The sequence below is a fragment of the Leucoraja erinacea genome, chromosome 15, assembly GCF_028641065.1.
Source record: "Leucoraja erinacea ecotype New England chromosome 15, Leri_hhj_1, whole genome shotgun sequence".
Taxonomy (NCBI): Eukaryota; Metazoa; Chordata; class Chondrichthyes; order Rajiformes; family Rajidae; genus Leucoraja; species Leucoraja erinaceus.
In genome coordinates, this window is record NC_073391.1 from 11,835,127 (window position 1) to 11,845,498 (window position 10,372).

Below are 10,372 nucleotides of genomic sequence, written 5' to 3' on the forward strand. Positions count from 1 at the left end.
TTAAAGTGGCAAAATATTTGTCATTTGTCACAATCGAGAATATAAGGATTAAAAAACAGTTTTTATTTACTCTGCAACATAAGTCAGTTCCCCCATAAACATTCAAAAGATGCACAATTTACTAATTATGAAAGAAAGTCCCCATCTCAGTTCCTAAACATTCCAAACTAAATCTCTTACTTTGAGATTATGTTCCCTGTTTCTGGACCCTCCATCCAGCTTCAATTATGTTAAACCCAAGAAGATTTTAAATGTTTCTCTCACTCTTCCAGATTAAAAAAAACCATAGACCATTCCACTCAATCTCACAATCCAAAGCTTCAATGCATCCCTCTTCAAAATAATTAGACCAAAACTCTTTGCAATTGCAATCGCAGCAAGACTTCCTTATGCTTGAATTACAATGGTCGCAATCACTTCACTCCCTTGCAATTGTGGCAGAGGTATCATTTACTTTGCTGATTGTTTGTGGTACCTCTGCCATAATGTAATACCTTCACAATAACTTTCCACGATTCACATCTAAGGACACGTTGCATTCCAACATTTATTATTTTCTCATCCGCTGTTGTTAAAAAAAAAATCTGCTTTTTCACTCTTCCTACCAAAATGTATACTTGTATGTGTCCCCACATTATTCCCCAACTGTTATCTCTTTGCACAAACATTTAACTAGCATGTACCCATTTGCAGTGTCTTCACAACTTACTTTCCCTTCTTCCAACAACAAAAGCAAATGTGATACACCACTGACGTGAAATGCTAATTCTATTTCTCTCTCCACAGATGCTGCCTAACCAGCTAAGTATTTCCAGCATTTCCTGTTTTATGTGCTCTCCGTGTTTCACATCCCTTGCAGGACAACATTACTGGTTTGTTTTAATTCCTCTTCACAGAAAGCATTGTCTCTGGGTAAGGTTGCCAATTTATACCAAATTGAATGAAGCTCAGCAGGGCAAGAACTGAGATGACCCAAAACTAATTTTCTACGGCCAGCAGAGGTTGTGAACATTTTCATCTGGTCATCCTGGCCTCTGTTCAAATTCAGATCCCAAAGGTGAAGAAACAATCTGCTAACCACTCAGTCCTCCACCGTAGTTGATACATTAGTAGGTCATTACAGCAATGCTATGCATAATATTCCTTTTCACCTGTAATCTTTGGCAGGCAGGCTGTTTCATTATCTGCATCTCCAGTTGCAGCCTGTTCACCCATGGATGTTTTCAAATCTCTGTGTTTCTCTCATCTTCCAGCAAGAGAATGTAACAGAATGCTTTTAAGAGCCAAGTCTTCATGAGGAGGGATTCAGCTCGAGGTTTTATTCTGCAGACCTGTGGCAAAAATGCCTGGCTGCAAATTGACAACTGATGATGGTGACATAAGGGTTGAGTTCCAAACGGCAACATTTGCAGCCTGAAAATGAACCAGCCCTACAAAATAGATGTGGGGTGCAATGAGGAACTCAAGATGCAGAGAATTGCTAAGAAGAACCGCATCTAAGCAATCATCAGATAATTTGGAACATTGTGGAGTGGCATTCAGGCAAGATGCTGGTTGGGTGCTGAGGAATGTAGAAAAAACATTAATAAATAGCCTCAAAATAGACAGATGGATATTGCATAAATAATATGAATTGAATGAATGTTTGGATAGTGAAGATGGGTCTCGATGGGTCTCAGACATGGTGCCTGACCTGCTGAGGTACTCCAGCACTTTTTGTCTTTTTGGATACTTAACTCGCTCTTTAAATTTACTAGAATAAAGTTGAGTCTTTCTATGGTCGATGTTAATTTTATCTAGGTTTACATTCCTTTTTTCAGCACTACAAAGTCTTCTGCTTCTCAGCCTGCTGGCACTCACCTAACATTGGAACATGAGAGAGAGAGAGTGGGAGAGTGGAAATCGCCTGTTGATAGTGTTAATTTATCCTACAGCTAAACTCTAAATGGATGATTCTTGGCAATCACCCAGCACAAACTGAATCAGTGTCTATGTTTTCTTTTACACGTCCTTTTATTTGAGGACTGTAAATTTGACTCAGTGCTGCTCAAATCATACTTGAGTGGATGATTTTAGGCAAGTTGGCTTATTTTACGATATAAAGCGACAATTTATTTTTATGTTATAATTTGATGACAATTTACACCAAGTACAAATAATACCATGTTTGTGAGATGAAGCAAATGATCAACCAAAAGGTTTATTAACAAATAGTTGTTCACAATACCATTGATTAGATATGGTAAAACAGCTCATTATTTTAGTTTATACATTTTGCCAAATTCTTCATAATTACAGAGTCAGTCTCATATATTTTGTTCATGTTTGTCATCTTGAAGTAAAAGTATAACTAGATTGTTCTGATAGAAATTCTAAAGCTGGTGCAAAACACGTTATGAGTAACATAGATCCTGGGAGTATTGAAAATCTATAGTCACATGACACTGTCAAGGTCAGAGGTCATGTGGATTAGCCACTTAAGTACTGCCACAGCAGTATCCCTGGCTTTTATAAGGTTTATCTGTCTCCATGCAAACTACATGTGAAATGTATCTGTTACATATTAAAAAAATGTCTAATCTGTAAATTTAGTTTAAAAAAAAAACATTTGTCTGATATGTTTGTCTAAAAAGATGAAAATGGACCTTTATCAAGTTGGGAAATTTGTATAGTCACTGTCTAACAATTTAAATATATCTATTAGTGAACTACATTAAATGTTGTTAGACTTTGTAATTGAAGAACACAAAGTGAGATGTTGGTCTCTTACTGAGCTAAAGCAAATCAGCTTTTGAAAAGCAATGCCACTATTCCATAGCTAGTCTGACTATAATGCACTATATTAAATTCAATTAAAAAAAAATGTTTAATTGAACAAGATTTAGTATGCAATCAATGTGAATGGGATTAGAAAACAGGTTTGTCTCAGGGAAACAATCTTTACTAAGTGTAAACCATCCAACTGATAAATAATGTCACTGTAAATGCAACAAAGTTACCCTGGCAGTTGCTGCTCTTAAAAGTAAAACAATGTTTCAACCTTTGCAACTTTCATGTTTCTTAACTAATTTTGTAGATTATCCTTTAATTCAGTGGGAAGACGGAAGTAGTAATTTTGTTTTGTTAATGTAATTTTGTCGTGTTTGCTTGAAATTTATGTATCAAATGACATTGAAACCAAGCCATAGGTTATTAATGTTTTTCATATCCACCAGCACAGGGAAATGTTATGGGGTGCAGTTTCATTTCAAACATAAAAATCTTTGTCTACCTCAAGATATTATATAAGGACTCCTACAGCTGTAAGTTCAGATCAAGGGTGAACAATTTTGAAAATATAATAATTGGTTGATAAATTGAAGCAATTTTTTTTTTTACAAAAAAAGTAATGATTGCAAGGTAATTGCTTTTGGTGATCAATTGTTGTACAAACACTTTGTACCATGATAGGTAAGCGCTGAAAGACTATTATATCTAGTTCAATTTTTGCCTGGAAGGCATCTGTTGGCATATCAACTGAACACTTATATCATCATCCTGTTTAAATGAGTGTGACATTAACTTATATGTATTATATTTAATATTAAAATGATCTTAAAAAAAACTCTCATAATCCAGCCTTTGCTATAACCATGTGTTGTATTCAGTCCACAATGGCATTCTAAACAATATTCATTTTATCCTGAATATCCTGACATAATTTAAAGAAAAATAATACTGCAGTTCATTGCATCTGCTTTTAAAATATGAACTGCATTATAACCGAAGTAAGGTCATCTAAGTAGATTTATTTTGAATTAGAAGCTTCTAATATTTTTACCTTAATACGCATTCTCTAGGGCAGCCCATTAACAATTGCAGAAATGCATTAAGCCTTAGCTGCAGAAAGGCTTAAGATGGTTTCAACACTGCCAGATTCAGTATAACATTATTAGTCCAACAGGCTACTATACAAAACCACATTTTAAAGCAGGTAATGTTTAATGTGTTAAAAAGTAAACACAAATTTCTGGCTTGGTTTTGGACGAAAATTATTTGCACATTCATTTGTATCTGCAGATCATGGAGGAAAGTTTTACACCTCTATTCCTGCACACTGACAGATGAAGTGAAAAAAAAACTTTCCCTGTGCCCATCCGCATTAAGACAGTAACACTCGTTCTCCAATTGTCAGAATTAAACCGGCCCTCAAAAAATTCAATGCTCCACTTGTGAACCAGCTGACTGGAGGGACCATCTCATGGCCCTGATTTCTGACAATGGCAAGAAGCAGTAGTATAGAGCGTCGCTCCTTAATCTGAATAGGCAGGCGGAGAGAAAGCTTGTGCGGAGAGCTTAACCAATAATACACTTGACTCGGGATGGAAGAATCAAACAGCTTTTATAGCATAAGATCTAAGCTTTAAAAGGAAGTTGACAGCACTGACAACAAAATAAATTGATTGTAATATCAAGGCTGAGTGGTATGGAGGTGAAGATCCCATTGCAGCAGGTGTATTTATTTGGATCTGAAAGCCACCCACTAGTCAACACACAGGTGCAAACAGCATGGAGGTTGCCAATCAAGACAAAGCACCTAGATCACTTCCACTTGACTGCATTGAGGCTGGTTTAAGGAAGGCGGTGATGATAATTGTATCTCTCACTCCTGCATAATTTCCTTTTGTTGTCACCATGACACAGATTTAAATTGAGAACTCCGGCACACACTGGGAAATGCCATTTGAAGCATTGTACATAACCACTGTACTTTGGCACAGTCTTTCATTATGTCAAAGCGACATGGCATATTTTACTCGCAAGAGGAGCTGACAGTTCTGGAGCAGCAGATTCTCATGCTCAGCCCCAGTCTCCGTGCTGCCATTCCCCTAGTGTGCCTCGGCTCCTTCCCATAGTCTGAGCATTATGGACTGTTGCAACGAGAAAGGGATCATGACTGTTTCCTGGAAATTAGCCATGGTGTGCATGGGCGATAATTTTGAGGCCTGCCACTGCATTTATATTCGTGGAGTGTATAATTTATTTACATTCCAGGATTGTGAGCATCAGGAATTTCAGCATGGAGGCCACAAGGACAAATATTTAATGTAAGTGAGTCTTGCATACACACTTGTGCAATCTCATTTTTTTTTTCCAGCCAAAATCATCTGTTGGGAGACTGGGTATGTTGCTAATTGGATGCACACGGCCATGGGCATGGTTTATCGAACCCCATCTGTTGCCTCGGAGGCCCTATGCTGAAAGTGAAGTCTTGGAAAATTTCAGTCTATAAATAATTTTCATGCCAAGTCCTCTGGGAAAGGCTCTCTCTATATCTGCGACCCCGTTCAGAGGTTTAACAGGTGTCTATTGTATATATGAGGCCATGCATTAGAATTATTTGTTATTTCTCATCAAAAAGGTTTCACCCCATTAGTGATTTTCTAATAATCTTGTTGTTCTCACATGATATTATCAGTTATTAAACTGTGAGCCAGTTGTCCAGTGAAAAAAATCAGAATTCACTTAAGGGCCTGTCCCACTTGGCCATCATTTACGTGACAGGCCGGTAGTGACTGACGTGCGATGGTCGTGCGCGCCATCATGCGTCCGCACAGCCGTCTGGAGCGCGTGACGTCATTTGAAGATAGACACAAAATGCAGGAGTAACTCAGTGGGGCCGGCAGCATCTCTGCTGAGAAGGATTGGATGATGTTTCGGGTCGAGACTCTGCTTCAGTCTGAAGAAGGGTCTCGACCCGAAACGTCACCCATTGCTTCTCTCCAGAGATGCTGCCGGTCCCGCTGAGTTACTCCAGCATTTTGTGTCCATCTCCAATCATCTTGGCCCCGCTCTGGGAGTAGGAGTGGGGGCAGATCCGGATCCGCAACGGCCGTGAGCCCCAGGCCGAGCTCAGCCATCATTTGCCTGCTTCTGCTGCTGTTGGAGGTGAGACGTTGAGCCGCGCCAGGGTGTCCCACTTGGCTGTCATTTACGCGACAGGCCGGTGGCGCGCGAGGATTTTGTGCAGAATGAAATCCTGGAGCGCTGCACGATACCACACGCAACTCCACACTCGTCCACGCCATTCCATGCGCCCGTCCCGCACTACCCACACGTTACCAGATCGTGTAAGCGGCGTGCAAATGACGACCAAGTGGGACAGGCCCTTTAATCATCATTTCCGCTTTCTGACGTAAATTGTTTTTCTTTTGATCAAGCCAGATTTGTGTTCGGAATAAGCAAATGGTTACATGTGCAGAACCTCCTTACAAGATTTGTGTGCAGATTTGTTTGTTTATTAGAAAGTTCAACTGTATAATTTCAGGTGCTTCACATGTTTCATGTTCTTAATTAGGCCCCAATACTGTTGGACGCCATTGTTTATTTACGGATGGATTCCTACCTTCACGGAAACTTTTTGAGTGCTCTGGATCTCTTTTAGAAGGATTGAGTCAACTATGGCAGGATCAGAGAGTCCCATTTAGTTTAGTTTAGTTTAGTTTAGAGATACAGGCCCTTCGGCCCACGGGGGCTGTGCCGACCAGCGATCCCGGCATATTAACACTATCCTACACACACTAGGGACAATCTTTACATTTACCAAGTCAATTAACCTGCAAACCTGTACATCTTTGGAGAGTGAGAGGAATCTGAAGATCTCGGAGAAAACCCACGCAGGTCACCAGGAGGATCAATCAATCAATCAACCTTTATTGTCATCTTGCAAGCAACAAGTACAGTGCAAAATGAAAAGACGTTTCCCAGTGAATAGCGGAGCCTCGCACATGAAATTTAAAACACTTCTCACATAATAACACTAAAAAAAACAATCCAGTCCCTGATGGAACAGAATAAATAGTTAAAATCAGGTAAAAAACACAATGTTAAAAACAGTAAACCAATCATAAAAAAATGTCCGGGGCCGCTGATTTGAGTGGCCAGTGCCAGTTATTAAAGTGTTCGTGCCAGCCGCAGAGTCAAGTCAAGTCAAGTGACTGTGAGTGCAGAGTGACTGTTTAGCAGCCTCACAGCCTGTGGTAGGAAGCTGTTTAGCAGCCTCGTAGTCCGGGCTTTGATGCTTCGATATCTCTTGCCTGATGGCAAGAGATCCAGGTGTGTGTGGAGGGGGTGCAGTTTGTCCTTGGCAATTCTCTGTGCTTTCTTCAGACAGCGGCTCTGGAACAGTTCTTGTACCGAGGGTAGGGAGACGCCAATAATCCTCTCTGCTCCCCTCACTACCCTCTGCAGAGCCTTCCTGTCCGAGCAGTTGCAGGTGCAGTACCACGTATTGATGCAGTACGTGAGTACAGACTCCACCGTGCCCCTGTAGAAAGTCCTGAGGATGTTGGTGGGGAGTGAGGCCTGTTTTAGTTTCCTCAGGAAGTGCAGTCGCTGATGGGCCCGTTTGACGGTCCCAGTGGTGTTCCTGGACCAGGTGAGGTTGTCCGTTATCTGCACACCGAGGAACTTTATGCTCTCCACTCTCTCCACTGCAGTGCCACTAATGTTGAGCGGTGTATGCTCTGGCTGCGCCCTCCTGAAGTCGACAACCATCTCCTTAGTTTTTTCGACATTCAATTCCAGGTTATTTTTGCCGCACCAGTCCACCAGTTGTTCTACTTCCTCCCTGTACCTTGTTTCGTCATCTCCACTGATGAGTCCCACCACTGTAGTGTCGTCCGCGAACTTTATGATTTTATTGTCCCTGAATCTGGCAGCACAGTCATGTGTGAGCAGTGTGAACAACAGCGGGCTGAGCACACAGCCTTGAGGGGAGCCGGTGCTCAGCGTGATCGAGCCTGAAGTGTTCTTGCCAACACGGACTGACTGCGGTCTCTCTGTGAGAAAGTCCAAGATCCAGTGACACAGGGTGGTGTTGAGGCCCAGCAGGGTTAGTTTCTCCACAAGTCTCTGTGGGATGATGGTATTAAACGCTGAGCTAAAGTCAATGTACAGGATTCTGGCGTATGTGTTTTTGTTTTCCAGATGCGCGATTACTGTGTGCAGCGTGGTGGAGATGGCATCCTCTGTAGAGCGGTTGGGGCGATAGGCAAACTGTAGGGGATCTAACGATGAGGGGAGGCTGGCAGTAATGTGGGGTTTCACCAGGCGTTCAAAACACTTCATTATTATTGGGGTCAAGGCGACAGGGCGGTAGTCATTTAGGCAGGCAACCACTGGTTTCTTCGCTATGGGGATTATCGTGGAAGTTTTGAGGCATGTGGGGACAATGGCCTGACTAAGGGAGATGTTGAAGATGTCTGTTAGCACATCTGCTAACTCCTCAGCACATTCCTTTAGCACACGTCCTGGGATGTTGTCGGGTCCGACTGCTTTCCACGGGTTGACCTTAGACAGGATTCTCCGTGTGTCCATTGTGTCTATGGTCAGGACTGGCTGGTCGGTTTGTAGGCAGGGGCTGGCTCTCCTCTTGGGTGTGGTGTTTGCTGCATCAAAACGAGCAAAGAAGTTGTTTAATTTATCTGGGAGAGAAGTGTCCGTGTCGGTTACCTGCTGCCTTGCCTTGTACCCCGTCAATGTTTCGATTCCCTTCCACATCCTCCTGGTGTCTCCTGTGTCGCAGAGGTGTCCCTGGATTTTCCCCGCGAAGGCACGTTTCGCTGCCCTGATTCCTTTTTCCAGTGCAGTCCTGGTGGATCGGAGAGCGGCTGTGTTACCGGCTCTGTAGGCTGCATCACGAGCCCTCAGCAGCGAGCGCACCTCTGCTGTCATCCATGGCTTTTCGTTACCACGTGCAGTGAAAGTTTTCATGATGGTGACATCCTCAGTGCACTTGGCAATGTAGCTGGTTACAAACTCCATACAGACAGTACCCGTAGTCAGGATCTAACCTGGGTCTCCGGCACTGCGAGCGCTGTAATGCAGCAACTCTACCCGCTGCGCCACCGAGTTGAGTCGGTGTATCACAGGAAACATCAGCTCTGAGAAGAAACAGCGTGGTTCTTGTTGGCCCCTGTGAAACCTCTAGCAAGCTGCCTTGCACTTGCCCTGAGAGATGGATTTGGAGAGGTGAAAGAGTAGGAGACCGAGGGACCGTCATCTCTCAGTCTGAAGAAGGGTCTCGACCCAAAACGTCACCTATTCCTACTCTCCAGAGAGGCTGCCTGTCCCGCTGAGTTACTCCAGCATTTTGTGTCTATCTTCGGTGTAGCCCAGCATCTGCAGTTCCTTCCTACCCAAAGCTAATCTCAATCCTGCTTGCAGATGTGCATTTACCACATGTGTTCTTTATTTTATCGTACGGCTATATGCAAAAACAAAATTTCAGACTTGCTCTGACAATAAAGTAATATTGTATTGTATAAGTTCTATGAGCAGAATTAGGTCATTTGGCCAGTCAAGTCTACTGTGCCATTTAATCATGGCTGATCTATCTTTCCCTCTCAACCCCATTATCCTGCCTTCGCCCCATAACCCGCTGACACCCGTACTGTAACTGGTACACAGGAATAATAACTGGAGCCACAAGAAACTGCAGATGCTGGAATCCTGAGTGAAAAACTAAGTATTGGAGGAGCTCAGTGTGTCTGACAGCATCTGTGGAGGGAGTGGCAGATGATGTTTCAGGTCAAGGCCCTTCGTCTGACTGGAATAATTATGGCTAAAGAAGGGTCCCGACCCGAAACATTACCTGCCCATGTTCTCCAGAGGTGATGCCTGACCTGCTAAGATACTCTAGCACAAAGGTTCCCAACCTGGGGTAAATTTACTACCCCAGGGGCTAAATTTCACCTACCCAGGGGGTAAATTTGTTGATTTTGTACATATTTTTGCTCATTGACTCACTGTTTGGTTCTGGTATTCCGGTGTCTGTTCATCATTAGTTGTTCATAAATAAGTGAAATAACATTGTTATGTGCTATTAAAGTTGCCGGGGGTGAACGGGACGAAAAAGGTTGGGAACCCTTAATTGAGCACACGTTTTACTTTTGGAATGATTCATAATATTTTCCTACGAGTGCCTTAATTATGCTAAGATTAATTTCTATAAATATTGGTAAAAGTATCGGTAACGTGCAGTACAATAATAGAAAACAAATCCAAAATTATATGTGATTAAATAATTCCTGGGAAAGGAAAAAAAAAAACCCATTTAAAACCCAGAGTTAAAAGTTCACATTGCATATAAATATGGGCAGTTTAAAGGCACTGGGAAAGCAGGGCAGGTTCTGGACAACATTTTGAACTTCAGAAAGTGAGTAAACACAAGTGAAATCAACTGTGATAGGAAAGTGAGTGTGTTCAAAGAGAAAGAAAGCAGAACACTTTGTAAATACTTCAGCCTATACAAAACCATATGTGATTGATCTTAATTATTGTTTGCATTTGATTTTTTTCCCCCTGCAATCTCTTTTAAATGATATTACAG

General features: G+C 42.1%; 1 protein-coding gene across 2 annotated transcripts in view; it reads right to left on the reverse strand.

Annotated features, from left to right (window-relative positions):
• Positions 1–10,372, reverse strand: part of mgmt (O-6-methylguanine-DNA methyltransferase) — a 434,918-nt gene that overhangs the window by 71,242 nt on the left and 353,304 nt on the right. The window lies entirely within an intron of this gene.